At 29.6% G+C, this 18,974-nt stretch overlaps 1 long non-coding RNA gene across 1 annotated transcript; it reads left to right on the top strand.

The window, feature by feature from the left end:
• Window positions 1-695: 695 nt before the first annotated feature.
• Window positions 696-1,948, top strand: LOC120090950 (uncharacterized). Its single transcript, XR_005485616.2, has 2 exons — window positions 696-849; window positions 1,593-1,948. It is a non-coding gene; the product is annotated as an uncharacterized LOC120090950 (long non-coding RNA).
• Window positions 1,949-18,974: the final 17,026 nt, after the last annotated feature.

The raw sequence follows: 18,974 nt of genomic DNA, 5'->3' as shown, positions 1-18,974 counted from the left end.
TATTGTTTGTAGGTTACCATACGTAGATCGATCAACCCCTCATTTTCCGGGCATTTGGATCATCCCATGGCATGGGCATCTTGGAGAGTCAATCTTGGCTGCAGATAAATTTTGGCATTGTTAATACCTGTGGGTTTGGTGGAGACTTGATGTCAACCTCAGTGGTTGACTCCCAAGTCCACTCAGCTGATTAATTATTAGAAGCACCTAAAAAAAAAAAAAAAAACTTTACAATTCTTAGTTGCATCTTAACTTTTTTAGTAAAAGATATTATAAAATAAAAAGTAATGAATGAATTCCAACTAGAAAAAATTGATAAGAACGAGACTCTCAAACTATCCTCACAATGATATGATATTGTTCACTTTGAGCATAAACCTTCATGGTTTTGTTTTTTGTTTCACCCCAAAATGCCTCATTCCAATGGAGATAGTCATTCTCACTTATATACCCATGATTCTCCTCTTATCTAACCAATGTGGGACTTTGGTCGCATTCCCAACAAAAATCTTTCACAAAATCATAATATGTTCTCCACCTAATTTAAACAATAAAATAAAGAGTTGAAGATCCAACATTAGAAAGATGGAGAACTTTCTCTATTTTTAAATAAATGTTTCAAATACTTCTTTCGTTGTAAATTAATTTTGAGACGTAATCTATATATATGCCCATAAAACCATGACATAGAATTCATCCCAAAAAGAGAAAAAAGAAAATTTTAAAAGAGAGTTTTGATGCCAATGGGTTTAAAGAGAGAGTCCATATTATTTTTTAGTGTTATGCTTCTTCTCCTTTTATGTATGGCAGCAGGGAGACTCATCCATACTACTTTACTTCATGCAGATCGTAAGCCCCATACGCCTTTTATCTTCTTTCTTTATTTTAATTATTATCTTTTCTTCGTTCCAACAATTTATTGTATATTTTAGAGTGATTTAGAGAGTGTCAAATTATTTTTCACTTTTCAAAATCACTTCAAAGACTTAGAAAATGATTTAAAATCATTTTTCATTTTGTGAATATTAATTAATTTAATGATTAAAAGATGAGGCAGTTTTAGTAGAATATGAATCTTCGAAGTTTTAGCAGTTGTAGAATGATACCCCTTTAATGTGGGTTAAAGTTTTTTATTGGAAGAACACATAAGAGAAAAATAAAAAATTATTTTGATATCTCAACCTTTTACATCTCAAAATTTGGAGATTTTTAGACGTAGAACTAGTGTGACATTTAGAAGTTTAAAATCAAGTACTAAATTGATTCTAAATGGTAAGAACCTATTTAATCAAAAGTGATTTTTAAACCTCAAAAAGCTTAGTTTAACCATGTAAATCCACTCTCGAACATTCTCTTAATTTTTTTCCCCTTAAAAACACACTCCAATTCATCTTCTTTAAAACATATTATATTTCAACTTCCAAAGTTCTTGCTATTGCGTAAGGAAAGATTGTTCTTTTTTTTTTTTTTTTTCATTTTTTGGTAAAGAAAGTGATGAAATCTAACATGGGTAACGTTAATATTTCCATTATAAAACTGAGATGAGCAAATTAGAGGTCTAGTTGTTGTTGAGTTGTGTTTTATGGTAACAGATGAGACGATGAATATGGATGGGAAGAATAGGGATGGGAGTCGACTTCTGAGTTCGGCTCTGCCTAGAGGTGGCAACTATATTGACAACCCACAGGTGGCAAACAAGGTCGCGGTCCATCGCTCCGGCTACCACCCATGACGACGGCTATCGAAACTGGTTATGAGAAAGTGTAGTACTTGATTTATTATATATATTGTGGCCGAGGTATTATGAATAAACAAGGGTTTTATAAGTCCAACTTACCAGTTTTATTTGTGAATGTTTATTCAAGTTAGTGATTTGATGATCACACGAGGAAACGTTTTACAGTAATTTCATCACTTCTAATATATATAAGAGTTTTGTTGGGAACAATGATCATCCAAATATCTTCATAATGATACGATATTGTCCACCTTCGACATAAACCTCATGCTTTATTTTTAATTTTTACCGAAAATGCCTCGTAACATAGATCTTCCTCGACCCTTACCTAACCAATGTGGAACTTTATTCACACTCCAACAAGTTTGGACTCAGAACTCCTAGAGGCAGAAGAATTGATCAAATATTGTAATGTCGAATTCATAATTCTTCTTAAAGTTTAGATTGTTTATATAACAAAAAAATAAATCATTCTTCTAAAAGAAAAAAATATTTTGTTAAAGGATACGAGTTGTGTGAAATGTATTGAACCCTAGAGTCCCCGACAGCCATATGACCACCCAATAGAAGCCCAAATGCAAAGAGAAGTTCCAAAAGACTACTTTTGGGATTCATGATTCTAACCAAAGAATCCTTGCGTCGCTGAAAACTGAAAAAGGTACAGACAATCAACTGAATATATGGTGATGGACACAGTGACACTGACAGAAAAACTAGTAGAGAAGAAAATAATATTTAAAATAACCATACATATGTTGATCGCATCGGAAATAACATACAATATGTTGACCTAATTCGGTATAACTTTACCTACATCTAGGGGGCACAAGGCCCAAATTGAAAAGAAACCCAATAGTATTAAGAAGGTTTACAAGAAGATGTACTTAACCAATGGAACAACTATCATGTAATATAGTAAATCTTAGATAAGCAATTTGTTTAGACTCCCTCTAAACTTGATGTCACCTATATCAAGATCTTTTCACAGTTCAGGCTTCCCTTGAGTTTGCTACCTTCGGCTTGATTGATCTTGTACGTTTAGGCGCCCCCTAAGCTCAACGTTTCTCTTCACGAATTCACCCACGCATGGTAAAACCAACAAACCTTTCTGCTTCTTCTTTTTCAGCAATGGCTGTACAAAAGAACGACGATCATAACCTCGAAAAATCTAATTGAAAACATTTTCATACTTCCTTTTATAACAGCATCAACCAGGAAGATACATACAAGGAAAATTGCATGATTACCAAAAAGGTAAGTGACCGAAACATTCCAAAAAAAAAAAAAAAAACCAGTCAGTCCAACATGAAGTCAACCGAAAAAGATCCAACATTTCAATAAAAGAAAATTCACATGCCAAATAAAAACAATGACAAAAAACTGTTACTGAAAATGAATTTTCTTATAATGACACTTACAACAAATTGGCCCTTTAATTTTAGTAATAAAAAAAATGTGGGCATGTAGAATGTCAGGCAGAGAAAAAATATCGAAGATACATCATTGTATCTCCAGTTTAATGAACCTAGGGTTTTTATATTCCACATGCTTCCTTTACCATCTCAATTCTCTCCATCCAAATATCTTCATAATTAATTATATGATATTGTATACTTTTGGCATAAAACCTATTTTTAATTTTTACCGAAAAGGCCTCATATCATTAGTGATTGTTCTCACTTATATATCATGGATCTTCCCAACCTTTACTTAACCATTAATGTGGAATTTTGTGAAAAAGTGATAGGTTGACTTGACTTGTCACTCGCATTACAGATATTAAACGGAAAGCACTAACAAGCACTGTAACAAGAAAACAAGTAAAGGCACACAGGAGTCCGTAACTCAGTTCAACGCCAAACCACCTACATCTGAGGGAAGTATACACAGAAAAGATAATCCACTAATATTAAAAAGTTAAGCAATTACAATATAGTACTTGTCTATAATATACCGACTACTACAATGACTCACGTAGAATGTAATTCACAAGCCACCTAGGCTTCTCCTAGATGTGAAACTCTCTCTCAACTATACTTAGGTTCCCTCTAAGTATGATAATATTAGTATCGAACACTTCAGCTTCCGACAGTGTGTGACTCATTTCCACTTGGTTATCTTTCTTATAATTCAGTGAACTCCCTTCACTGACAAATCTTAGGTCCTCCCTAAGATGCTGAAGTCCTTCTCGTATATGAAATCTTAGACTCCCTTTAAGACCGAGAATCCCTTCTCTTTAGCAATGTCTTAGGCTCCCCCTAAGATAGAAATTTTTGAACCATTCAACCAATGAAGTTGCACAACGGAATAACATGAGCAAAGATCAAAACACCATATTACATAAATCGTGTTGGGATAAACACTATATTTTTCGAATCAATTATCCTACTCTTGTGTGAATCTAATAGAATACTGATCAACTAACAACAACAATAATAATCAAGTAAGGACACAAAGAATTTTAACGTGGATAAACCCCTTCGATGTGAGTAGTAAAAAATCACGGATTGACATCGAAGTCAAAATCTCCACTATAATTAATAATGGGTTACAACGAGGTCTCCCTAGTAACAACTAGAGGCATACACAGTAAATATCTCAAGATTAACAATCTTGGCAACAAACGACAAGAAATTGAGAAGAATAAAATTAGACACGTCTCACTTGAAGTGACAATCAATTACTCACGATATCTAACTATAAGTAGCTCCAAATGAAATCTCCACCTTCCAGATTGAAGACCCTCATGTCAAGAACATGTTGTCAAAATTTCAGCTTGATTAGACCATGGATCGATTCCCAAATGGCTGAAAAACGCTGCTGGTCGGATTGAGTTTCTTTTCAATTTTTCTCTGCTACCATTTTAAGTCTCTCTCATTTTGCATGTGCTCACAAAAAATTACCAATGGCTGCAAAGATTTTTAAAACAAAACAAAAGTTATGCCCTAATGGGCCTTTATTTATTGAGCCTTACAATGTGAAATAAACCCAACAAATCTTCCCCTATTTTCACGATGTGGAGGAACTTTTCCTTGTCATTCTCGCAGCAAAAGGACAAAACTCAAGCTTCTCTCTTGGTAGATTCTTTGTCAACATATCAGATCTGTTATAATTAGTATGTATCTTCTCAAGCTCAAACAGTTCATCATTCATTCTAGAATGAAATGTAGTATTCTTACTAAGATGAATAGCACTCTGATTATCACAGTATATCAAATATCTTTGTTGCTTGAAGCAAGCTCCTGTATAAAGCACTTCATCCACAACATCTATTTACAAGTCATTGCTGCTGCAATATACTCTGCTTCAGTTGTAGAAAGTGCAACACACTTCTGCAACCTTGACTGCCAAGACACCACACCACCTACAAATGTCATCAAGTAACCAGAATTAGATTTTCTGTTGTCTAGATCTCCTACCATATCTGAATCAGTGTACCCAACAAGTACTGGCTTTCCACCTTCAAATGTGAGCTTCAAATTGGAGGTACCTCTCAAATATCTCATGATACACTTGACTGCCTCTCAATGTTGTTTTCCTGGATTGGATATAAAACGGCTAACAACACCAACAGCATGAGCAATATCAGGTCTAGTACATACCATCGCATACATCAAGCTCCCAACTTCTGAAGCATAAGGGATCTTGCTCATATCTTCCTTATCTTTATCTGTAGGACTTTGTTTACTACTCAATTTGAAGTTATTAGATAAAGGAGAACTGATTGGTTTTGCTTTACTCATGTTGAAATGCTCAAGTACCTTCTCCAAGTATTGCTCTTATAACATATAAAAATTTCTGAAAGTTCTGTCTCAAACTATTCGAATTCCAAGAATTTTCTTTATTGGCCCCAAATTCTTCATGGCAAAGAACTTACTTAATTGTTTCTTCAACCGATCAATTCTCGATACATTCCTACCAACAATCAAAATGTCATCAACATAAAGCAATAATAGAAGGAAATCATCATCAGAAATTTTTTGGACAAAAACACAATGATCAGAAGTAGTTTTTTTTAGTCTTGTTCCCCCATAACTGACTCAAACTGTTTGTTCATATAGATGTTTACAAACTACATGACCCTAAAAGATTTAGGGCATCAACCCCAATATATAGGATGTAAAGAAATCCCTCTTTGATGTAGTATGAACGAAGGCACCACTATCAATCACTCAACCATCGAATAAGATGTAAAAATCCTCGTTGGCTACAGAAATTGTGTCTGTTTCACTATCATCATCATTCTTCTTTTCCTTGCCTTTATTATTTTTTATGCCTCTTTTAAATTTCCAACAATTCTTTTTTATATGTCCTTCTACATGACAATAATGACACTCAACGTTTGCAAACCAGCCACTCTTACTTTTGCTTCTATCCTTATCTGTCGAATCTTTTCTCTTACTCCTCTCCATTCTTTCAGTAACAAGAACATCTGATTGTGAAAAAAAGCCTTGTGACTTTTTTCTCATCTCCTCATTCAATACGCTACTTTTTACTAAGTTCATACTTAGTACACCATTTGGGGCTAAGTTCGATAAGGAAGTTCTAAATGTCTCCCATGAGTTAGGCAATGTACCAAAGACCCATAACCCATGTATCTCATCCTCAAACTTGATATTCATCCCTGATTAATGATACCTTGAAATGTATTCAAGTGATCTAACTTGGGTATTCCATCTTGATACTTTAACGCCATCATTTGTTTGATTAGAAACTTTTTATTATTACCAGTTTTAAGGGCAAATAGCGACTCAAGCTTGTTCCACAGATTTCGTGCATGAGTTCCTTCACCAATATGGTTTAGAAAACTATCTTATACACATAGTCTCATAATCCTACACACTTTCCTATGACATAATTTTCATTCTTTATCATTTTTATCTTAAAGCTTCTCTTCAAAAAAAACTAAAAGATGCAAATTATTCACATATAAAATATCTTCCATCTTTCTTTTCCAAACTTGATAATTTTACCCATTAAGGGTAACCATCTTAGCTAAACTAGTATCCATTATTCAACACAAGGCAATCACAATTAATTTAACCTGGCTCTAATACCGCTTTGTTAGGATAACCACTACATTTTTCGGATCAATTATCCCACTCTTGTATTGATCTAATAGAATAATAACCAACTAGCAACAACAATGTGGAAAAACTCCCTCAATGTGAGGAGTAAAAGATCACAAACCAAAATCAAAATCTCCACTATAATCAATAATGGTTACAACGAGTTCTCCCTAGTCTCACAACTAGATGCATACACATTAAATATCTCAAGATTAATAATCTTGGCAACAAAAGGCAAAAAATTTAGACGAATAAAATTAGAAACGCCTCACTTGAAGTGACAATCAATTACCCACGGTATCTAACTGTAGGTAGCTCCAAACAAAATCTCCACCGTCCAGATTGAAGACCCTCATGTCAAAAACACGTTGTCAAAATTTCAGCTCGATCGGACCACAGATTGATCCCCAAATGGCTACAAACGTTGGTGGTCAGATTGAGTTTCTTTTCAATTTTTCTCTAATGTCGTTTTAAGTCTCTCTCAGTTTGCATGCACGCACACACAATTACTAACGGCTATAAAGCTTTTTAAAAGAAAACAAAAGTTATGCCCTAATGGCCTTTATTTATTAGGCCTTCACAATGTGAAATAAATCCAACAAATCGGCCACCAAGAACATTTACACTCATTCACAAACATCAAATGCGGCAACCCTAAATGAGAGTCATTATTTTCCTTTTAAAAGTGTGGCCAATTAAGGAAAGAATTTTCAAAAAAAGAATTCCATTTTTGTCAAAAATACGATTGCCCCATAAACAATAAAAATATCGAACAATATATATATGCTGATAATTTTCAGATTCAAAAATAAAAATATTTCGTAAATAAATTTCAGATTAGGAAAATAAAATATTCTACATGTATTAGTCATGTCTAAGGTAGATATTAAGACTTCATTTGTGACAACTGCAAAACCACCTGACAAATCTCCAAGATTTTGTCTGCACTCCGACAAGTTTGGGCTTAAAACTCCTAGAAGCGGAGAATTGATGAAGTATTGTAATAATGTTAGTTCATACTTCTTAAAGTTTAGATTATATATATAACAACAAATAAATCATTCTTCCAAGTAAGAGAGAATAACTTTGTAAAAGGATACAAATTGTATGAAATGTATTAAACCTTAAGAGTCTCCGCAACCATATGACCACCCAATAGAAGCCTAAATGCAAAGAGAAGTTTCCGAAAGATTACTTTTGGAAGTCATGATTCTAACAAGACTTTTGTGGGCTTCCATTTTTTCTCTAAATTTTTTTCACTTGGTGGGTTACTTCACTGGATTTACTTTTGGGCGGGTTGCATATATGGTAATCAGGCCCTAAATAATAGCATATGTAACCCAAAGATAAAAACATTGCAGATATAGCACAAAAGTAGACCAGATGTTGGAAGAGACTAAAAAGCTCAATGATTTTAGCTTAACCTCACCAAACAAAAACCCAAAATCACTTATTTTTGTGCGCTTCTCGATTTGAAAGCTACCGTTGATAGCTTCTATCAGTGATTATCACTGATAGCTTCTATCAACGGCTATTAGTGGTTATCACTAATACATTTTCATCCATTTGAATCAACTTTGAAATTTCATATGATAAAACTACTCCATTTTCTAACTCATAATTAATTTTCAAATTTTCATTTAGGCCCCTAGAAAAGGTAAGGACCCTCTGTACAATTTTCTCTGGTTTTGTGCGATGTTTCTGTAAGCATTGAGGTCTCAAAACCCTTTAAGAATCTTTTTATTGTTGTTGGAATGTTTGTTTGATGGTCTTTCACGTTTATGGATCAAGAGAAATTTTGGGGAAGTGTTTTAAGCATTCAAGGTTAATTTACTAGTCAAAATTAAACCTTGATCATGGATTTAAGTGGTTTGTTGATGTTGAATTTGGTTTATGCTCTCTATACTCGGTTAGGGAATCGGAGCATGGGTTCCATAAGATAAAGGGGTTACCCTGTTGTCATTAGTTTCATTCAAGGTAAAGGTTCTCCTGTTATGATTTTCGACTTTTTGTTGATAAGATGATTTGTTGTGATACTAATATGTATATTGATATTTACGTATGTGTGACTTTGTATTATAACTTATGGACTAATTGTTGTCAAAGTGTTGAACATATTGACAATTGTGTGACAATAAGGGTGTAAATGGTTCGGAAAATTGAGTCGAACCGATTAATTGATCAAAGAAATGATAGAAATCAAAATTGAATTAGTCCCATTGAGTTAATCGAGCCACTCGAACCGCTCAAATCGGCGATTTATCGACTGAAGGGGACCCATGCAGGGGAATTGGGGAAGAGGGAATGCATTTTCATATATTCGAAGAAATAAAATAAAAATCCTAACATTCCCCCACTCTCAAACTCACCACCTCAAGTAAATGGGCACACCTACTGTAGATGTTTTTTTAGGACATTAACTAATTCTTATTATATATAATATATTGATCGGTTCGATTTTTCAGTTTATTTTTTCCATTCAACTTGAATTCGATTGAAATTTTTCGATTTTATATATTTTCAATCCAAAACGCCAAATCAATCTGTTTCAACCGAACCCAACAAGCAGATTCGTTTGATTATTCACTTTTTGCTTGCACCCCTAGCGTGATGTGTGTGTCTCAATATCTAGGTTCATATATTGTACTTGTGTGAGTACTATACACACATCTGTTCGACTGTGCGACATATTTGTGTACGGTGGGCTTTGTTGGAGGGTCTCTAGCTAAGTATTGTAGTAATATTTACCCTTTCTATTTTACTTTTCCTTAGGTAAAGGTTAGAACATGCAAGGCGATTGACAGGATGCTGCTGTTTGAGTCGAAAACTGCATAGCCGAGCTTCCGCTTTGTGATTTTTTGTGTTAAATGTTTAGTCTTGAAATTTCTATCTTATTTTAAATTTATTGTTTAAAGAATCTTAAGAAAATTAAAATATTATTTTAAAAAAAAAAATCTGTGAATCTTCTTGTTACTTCAATTTTTGTCAAAATTTAAGTTTTTAAAATCCTATATGCTTCATAACACCCAAGGTCTGTTTTCAAATAATCGAGTCATTATAATATATATGTTACTTTATATTTTAATTCCTATATACAAAATTAGTTAAACAAAACATAAACATTTAAGAACTATATTTTTTTAAAATTTTTGAATCTTTGCTTGGTTTAAAAAAAATATATTTATTGAAAAGAGATAACAAATAAAAATAGTTTTTATAAACTTAATTTTCAATAAAAGAAAAATATAAGAAGGTAATAATATTCTTAAAGAAATGGGGTTTTGATTTTAAAATCTACAAGATCTTTAGATTTTTTTAAAAAAAATTTAAATGTGTCGTAAATATTGATTGAAATTCATGCACAAACAATGTGGGTGTATAATTAACTTGACATAAAGTAGGTAGCTTCAATCAAAAAGGTTGAAGTTCGAATTCCCAATCCACAAATTGCTAAACTGAAAAAAGAAAAGTAATATATATGTTTATCATGTGGTGGGTTAACATTTTCATTCCAATTTTGAAACAATAATAAAATATAGAACAAAAGGTTGCAATTTAAAATTCGAAAAATATCAAAAATCATAATTAACTTAGGAGAGAAATACCAAATAAAACAAGAGTTATAGTACATGTCTAGGAGTAATCTTGTATCATGTTTAAAATGGCTGACAAGAAAAATAACAAATTTTAAAGTTTGATTTAGAAAAATGGCAAAAAGATTTTAGAATTATAAACAAAGTGACTAAGTCCAACGGATGGTCTTATAACTAAAGAGCCATAGAGTCTCATTGAAGATCATCAGCCCTTAAGTCCAATGGTGGGCCTTGGATACAATTAAGGCCCAAGCGCAATTAATGAATGGGCTAAAGAGTATCAATTTGGACCTTTGGAAGAACCAAGCCTACAATGACAACTTTGCCCTAGTTTTTAGAATTTTGTACAAGGAAAATGTAGCAAAGCCAACTTTGTTCTTGTTTGAGAGTTTGCAAAGAAAATCTATGAAAACTTTTGTACATTGTACAAAATATCCAAATGATGAATGGTCTCCCACAACCACAACTCGTAATGTTAATAATACAAACTTCGGTCTACTATCATTTATATTATAATCGTACATTTCATTTTAAATATTACTGTAATATATATAATAAACGTTGTATGTGAAATTAAGATGATATTAGAAGTTTAAATCCTTTTTGTTGTTTAACTAAAAGAAAAAGAGTATAACTAGATAACTAATTAATAATGATATAAAACCCACCTAAAAGTCTTAATAGGTTTAATGAATCTTAGTTTGGCTTCAAAATTAAATTTATTTAAATTCAATTAAATGTTCATTACATTGATATAAGAGAAGAAAATAGTCATTTCTAATGGCTAACTTGGAGATATAGTGACAAAAGAATACAAGTGAGGGATATTAATAAAAATAATTAATTAGTCAAGAGGCAACTCAAAGAAAAATCAATGGCTAATATCTTATCAGTTACTTTGTGGAGCTATTTTGATGGAGACAAGCCCATAAAATTGCATATGGTTATAGAAAAAGAATGTATGAAAAGATTGGGATACTTTTTTCTTTTATTATTATTATTATTATTATTGGAACATTAAGTAGCCATTTTTTAGATGTCATTTTTTTTAGTGAATAGTCACTCATTTAAGAAAATTATATAAATAATCTCCATTAAATTATAAAAAAAAATACTCTTAAATTTTATTTATTCAAAATACTTTAAGATTTTAGACAAAAATTTTAAATGTGGAACAATGTGGTTGTGACTTACAATATTTAATTTTATTTTTAACTATTATAAATTTTTTTCGTATTTTAATGGACCCTTTTTTGTTTAGAGACTGTATTATTTTTTTTTTTTTTTTTTTGAAGATTGAATCATAAGAACACTAAGGTTAAATAACTACTATTCAATTAAGATATGTCAAAATCTTCATACATTATTTTAGATGATGCTACAAGAAGAAAATAGAGTTAATAGAGTTTAATGTTTGGGAGATTTATTGTTTTTAGGTGCTTATGTTTGTGTTGAATTTATAACTTTAATCATATTTGTTATTTTTACAATTTAGTTTTGAGTTATTTGAGAAGTTATATATTTTTATCACTTAGGGGGAAAATGGTCTTTTAGCTAAATTGGCCAAGCAGAATAGTCTTGTATGGGTTTTTAATGCTAAACTTGTATGTCATTTGGGTCTTTTTAGTTAAGCCAGATTTGGTTTTTTTTTTTTTTTTTTTTTTTTTTTTAGTTTTTTAAAATTAAGTTTGTAGATACCATTTTTTCCACCAAATTTTTTCTTTATCTACTCTTTATCAATTGTTTAAAAAATCAAGCTAGATTTTAAAAATTAAATAAAGTAGTTTAAGGACTCGGTTGGTAACCATTTTGTTTTTATTTTTGTTTTTTTTTTTTTAATTAAGTCTATCGACACTAGTTTCACCTCCAAATTTCTTCTTTTTGTTATCTATTTTTTATCAATGGTTTAAAGAACCAAGTGAAAATTTAAAACTAAAAACAGTAGCTTTTAAAAAATTACTTTTGTTTTTAGAATTTGACTAAGTATTCAACCATTGTACATAAAATTGATGTAAATCATTGTAAAAAATGTGAAGGAAATATGCTTAATTTTCAAAAACCAAAAAACAAATATGAAATAATTACCAAACGAGATCTTAAAAACTTGTTTTTATTTTTGAAATTTAGTTAAAAATCCAAGCATTGTATTTCAAATATGCAAATCATTGTAAGAAATAAGAAGGAAATGAACTTAATTTTCAAATAACAAAAATAAAAAATAAAATGATTACCTAATGACGTCTAAATTTTTTTGTGTTCGATGAGAGAGTTTCATCTCTCATTTACAAATTTTGAGTTAGAAATGCATGGGAAAAACATTGATGTAGATCTATTAAGCTCGCTTGTAGAGTTTTAAAACATGGAATGAGAAATTAGTTCTTCTTAGAATTCTCGATTTTAGAGTAAAAGATAATCCATATCCAATTCCCTCATATTGTTTGAAATTAAATCAAATTAATTTTTATAATTTTAAAAATTGAATATTAGGGGTTCACATAATAAAAAAGTTTATAACTTTTAAGGTTATAGGAACTATTTTAATAAATATAATAGTTACACTTTTACACATGAGTTTCATTAATGCTAACTTTGGTTTTAGTCATTGGTATTCACTCTCACTTAATTAATTTAAAATATTCATGATGTGAAATGTTTAATTAATTTTAATAGTGACCTAAAATTAATAATAACTAATTTAATTACAATTAGCTTAATTCTTATAAATTAATTTATTGAAAAGACTAAAAATGAGCATTAATAAAAAAAATCAAATGAAAAGATGGAAAATCCTAAAACCTATAACCAAATAGAATTAATCCAAAATTTAAGCCTAAAACACTATTTTTTAATCAATTAAATCGCAAATGAAAATAGAATCTCTCAATCTGAGGTCAAGGTGAAAAGAAAAAAAAAACCATTATAGTCACAACAAGAGTGATCGACCAATTGTGTATGAGTGATAAAAATATGAATAGATATGGTCTAACTGTAAGTATACACTCTCAATGAAGTAGTAAAACTTGTAGTATTCCAAGTGTCAAATCTCACGAGACTAGCTTCAATTTTAGTTCTATTAAGACAATACAATCAATGTAACCAAAAGTAACCAAGTTGTGTGAATAGATAGTGAATAAGTTGAATATTGATTAAAAACAGTAAACAAGAATGAATGAACAAGGATATTGATATGTTTCGACCAATCAAGTAATGTTCCTTCGCAATGTGGCCGCATCATACCTAGACAGTGACTTAATCATGGATAAAAAAACTCCTCCAATTCGATCCTGTGTCAAGTTTCTTTAGAAGCTCTAAGCAACTAATGGCTATATTTCCATGGTTAGTTGGATGTTAGATTAATTTTATGCAATTTCTTTATCCTATTGTGTACCTTATTTCTAAGATTATGTGACAATCCTATTTCTAGGCTTTTAGTCTCATATTCTTTTGTGACATCAGTTTACATCCTAACCTTCTCAGTATTAAGATTCCACTAGATTGCTAAATTAAGTGGTCAATTTAACTTAACAATTTTTATCCATAAATTCAATGAAGAACATGCACAAGTCAAAGAGATATGAAATATAGGCATTGCTCAAGTCATAAGACCTTAGCGTATCCACATAACTGAACCTCTTAAAGAATTTAACTCATAATTAAGAACAAGGAAATGGATTTCATTAGCTCATAAATCATGATTACATGATAAAGATTTAAAAGGACAAAACGAACCGAAATAAAAATGCCAAAAATAAACTAAAAAAATGTTGGAAATACCGTAGAAGAACTCCTTAAAGCAATCTCTCTCTCTCATAATCTCTCCCTGGGTAGATTCTCCTCTTTCAAGGATAAATTGTCTTTCTACATACATTTTCATGGGTTAGGGGTGATCTAGAGCTAATCTTCTTCAAAGAAACTTTCGTTTTTGAAAATATTTTGGCTAAGAGGATAAGATCACATCCAAGGTTAGCTAAATTTTGGATATGCTTGAAGAAGGAAGTTTTCCATCCTTTTATAGGCTGATATTGGTTTGGGGGAGGTCGAAAATGGTTCACTAGGGGTTTGTTAGACAATTCTAGTGCCGAAAGATGGCTTCAGATAGAGAGAATAGCAAGTGTGAACGACTAGGCAAAATTTCGAAAATTAGGGTTGTGATGTGGGCTCATCAACTTCAGGCGATGCAAACCACTGACAGCAAATTCTGCAAAGCAGTCAAATTTCTTTGTAAACAATCCTAAAATCAACCAAAGCCAGTAAAGACCAACATTGACTAATAAAAAGATATTCACGTGACTAAGTTGTCCATTTAAGACCATATATTGGGGTAAAACACATCCCAAAATATTTCCACCAAGTAAAAGCATCAACTTTGATACATGTCATTTGATGCATCAAATGCATGTATTAAAGAACACAACAAATTAAACGTATGTCATATTCATAGTAAATATTTAAAATATAAATTTTATCATAAATATAAATATTTAGATCCACGTAGATGGCACGTGACTTCTAACGAGTAAAATAAAAGAAAAATATTGTAAAAGGTAGAAGAAGAGCAAAGAAAAAGAAAAGATATGGGCGTCGTACGTTTGGTTGTTTTTAATTGAATTAAAATTAATGAAAGTTGGTGGTGATTGGGTGAATGGTGGGTCAAAGACGGCATCATGGATAACGATGAAGGAAAATGGGACTCGTGAAACCAAAGCCGTTCATTGAATCTTCAACTAAGAATCACCCATTTATCAAATGTTCAATTAATCTTCCAACTAACCTCAATCCTTTCACTCTCTTGTCTCTTTCTCAAAACCACATTTTTCTTTTTTCTTCTTTTTTTTTTTTCTTCATCATGTTTAAGATTCTTCAAGCATTCATTATCTTAAAATTAATCGATCATCTAAGGTTACATATCGAAACTATTATTGAATTACCATAAATTTCCAAATCGAAATTTTTTGTTGTTTGTATTGACTATATGAATTTTGTTTTATGTTTTTAGATTTTTTAAGTTTATCAAATACGTATTCAACATATAAACTCGAATTTTGTTTTTGAATTTTTTTTTTAATATTTTTTTTAATTTTCATTGTTTCAATATTTTGAGTTTTAAATTTTAAAAATACATAATTTATTAAAAGTAGATTAAAAGAATTAGAAATATGCTATGTTATAATTCAATTATTTTAAAAAAAATTAAAATATGCATTAGTATTACAAAATAAAAATTATACCAATTTTAAATATAAAACATGTTCATATATAAATTAATAGTAATATATTTTTAACTAATATTTAGTGAATTACTGCAACTAGGTTTTTATTTATAAATATATCATCAAACACGTTTTGAACAAAAATCTAAATTACAATCTAATTTTTTAGTCTATTATTAAATACATATTTAAAAATATGAAATATACCTTTGTTTTCTTTAAGTTTCTTGTTTTCAAATTTTTGTTTTTAGATTCACTGCTATACTATTTTTTTTTGAGTATTTTGTTTTTTTTAAAAAAAAAAAAAAACTCTTTCTTAAGATGGTATCATTTCTCCTTTAAACAATATATTATGCCAATGCAAACTTAATATTATTGGTCAATTTTAGAATGGTAAGGATTTAATTGAAAATTATTAAAATATTAGAGACTTATATAATAGAGATTTTAAGGAAGAAAAAAATTAAAGTTACCACTTCTACAAATTATGTAACTTTCTTTTAATATCTTATTATAAAAGACTTGCCCTTAATAGCTAAGTTATGTCCACACTCACAATTAATTATGCTTACACAATTTTCACATTTTTTTAATTCAAAGTCCAAATGGAATATCCTTTCGTGTACTCTTTATTTAAAAAATGAGATGTGTGAAATATATATATATATATGCTAAAAATATTTTTATTAGATTATTTATTAAACTTTTAAAAGTATATAACTTTAAAAAGGTCACATATTAAACTTTTAATTTTATATCTAATAAATTTTTGAATATTCAAATAATTTTTTAAATATATCTTTAATATGTCCGTGTATTTTTAGTTGATCTTATCATATATTAAATTTAGTGGTGAATTTACAAAATTATACGAAATAGTAAAATTTTTTGTAAGAACTTAAGAAAAAAAAAGTTCTTACCATACAAATTTTTAGAATAAAGATAGCAACGAAATTAATTATAAAATAAGTTATCCTTCGATTGTATAGAAACTTTTAAACATTTATAAGAGAACATATATACAAAAGATGATAATCATTATCATCTTCAAACATTATAAATTTAAAATGAGCTTAAATTAGAGATGATTGATATTGTACTTCTTCTTTTCGATCTAAAATTTCATTATCAAATATAAATAAAATAACCATATAAATAAATTTTAATTAAATAATGAGTAAAAAGGGACAACATTTTAAATTTTCATGTAGTAATTTTGTTATTTACTTTTTCTACTAATGTTTTCAAAAATCGAACCAAGTTTTGAAAATTACAAAAATACTTTTCAAAAGATAGTTTTTAATTTTAAAATTTGACTAAGAATTCAAGTGTGTTAATTTAACAATGATGAAAATCATGATTAAACGAACATAAATTTTAAAAATAGTGAAAAACTAAAAAAATGAAATCATCATTAAACATGGCATAAATTTTCAATTTGATAATAAAAAGTTGGTGAAAATTAAAAGAAAAAAAAAAGTCGAATAAGTCAAATTTATTAAACACAAAATTACAAATTTAAGAATCTATTAGATACAAAATTGAAAGCCAAAGGATTCATTAAATTCTTTTTTTGAATTTAATGAAACGTTGAAATATCCAATGGCAAGTGTGGACCATTGAGCTCTTTAGAATAGTTGTTGAAGCTTCTCAGTAAGCAGATCCAAATTCCAAGTCATTGGTGGCCCCTTTTTTGTTATTTATTTTGTGTTTCTAGTTGTTATTAAAAATTATTTTTTAATCACGAATTTTCTATCTAATTTCTGGTTGATTCTTACATTTTATTTTATTACACTTTTAACCTTAAATTTTAAATTTTATTCTATTTTTGTCCTTAAATTTTAAAATATGTTACTTTTTTAGTCTTGAATTTTACTTTCATTGATGTCTAAATTGCAAATACTTTTAAACTTGATTTTTCAATAAATACACACTTTCTATATCTTAATGTTAATGTTTGTTAATTAATTTAAAAGAATTATAATTAATTATTTTTCATTGATTTTTTATTGTTGTTTAAATAAATTATAAAATTCCAGTTCATTATTATTTCCATTTAAAGAGAAAAATCAAGGATAAAAATGTAAAATATTAAAATCTTAATAACCAAATGAATATTAAATTCAAAACTCAAAAGTACTAAGATAATAATTTGAAAATCTAGTAATCAAATAAAAGTTAAATTTAAAACTTAGGACTAAAAATATAACACTTTAAAATTTATGAATCAAATCATAAAATCTAGAAATAAAAAAGTATTCTTTTTTTCTAAAAAAAAAATGTTTTTATTCTATTTATGTCCTTTTCCATTTGTTTCCCCCGTGATTATGTCAGCTACCTTGTTCAAGAGTGAAAAATTAATTGTGTTTAAACTTCAATAAATAATATTATTTTATCCTTAATTGATTTTTGAAATAAAACAAATGCAATTTTAGTTTGTGAGGTTTATGATTTAGATTGCATTTCAGTTCTTAAATTTTCAAACCTAACAATTTTAACCTAAAGATTGGTAGTTGGTAGCATATTTGGTCCTCTGTCAAGCTTTCTATTAATACTTTGTGAAATTAAGGTGATTCGTTAATCAAAACACAAATGTTCTATAGATAGTCCTGACAATTATAAAAACAAAAAATAAAGTAGCAATAGCTAAATAAATAGATAACACACGTTTGGTAATCCAGTTTGGTGATACCTACATCTAGGTGACAATATGTTTGGGAAAGATAAATTCACTAATATGAAAAGCGTTTACAATATTGTACTTATCTGTAAAATCATGACAATTATAATCACACATAGAGCCTAACTTATGTTGATCATCTAGGCTCCCCGTAGATGTGAGACTCTCTCTTAGTAGAACTTGAGCACCTCCTAAGTCTGAGAATATTAGCGATGAGTTACTTAGGTTCCCCTTAAATATGAGACATCTTGTCTTCAATACTTTATCTTTTCACTAACAAATGAAGACTACTTCACTCAATAAAAATTACGTTCCCCCAAAGTTCGAGAATTCCTTCTCTGTTGATGATGCCTTAGGATCCCTTAAGAATAAGAACTTCTCAACCAACGATATCTTAGGCTCCCCCTAAGACCAAAAATTGTTCTCAAGATTGCTTTGAATATCCCAAGAACAAAGATCACATGCCATAAAATAACACTCGAACTCCTAGCCTCAAAATATACAGAATAACAAAGAGTTTTGGTGAAGACTTGTGCAAATATTCTTGAATCTCAAAATGCAAGTGACAACCCTAGTAAGCTTAAAAACATGCTCTTAAATAAGCATAGCAGAAGAAGAAAAATATTCCTAATTAGTATCGACAAGCCATAAAAAAGGAAAGTACTCCAAAAATAATAATGCGGA

The sequence above is a fragment of the Benincasa hispida genome, chromosome 1 (assembly GCF_027475165.1).
Source record: "Benincasa hispida cultivar pf3 chromosome 1, pf3_genome.v1.1, whole genome shotgun sequence".
NCBI classification, from domain to species: Eukaryota; Viridiplantae; Streptophyta; class Magnoliopsida; order Cucurbitales; family Cucurbitaceae; genus Benincasa; species Benincasa hispida.
Note: the sequence above shows the minus strand (reverse complement) of the source record. Positions and strands in the feature narration are given on the sequence as shown.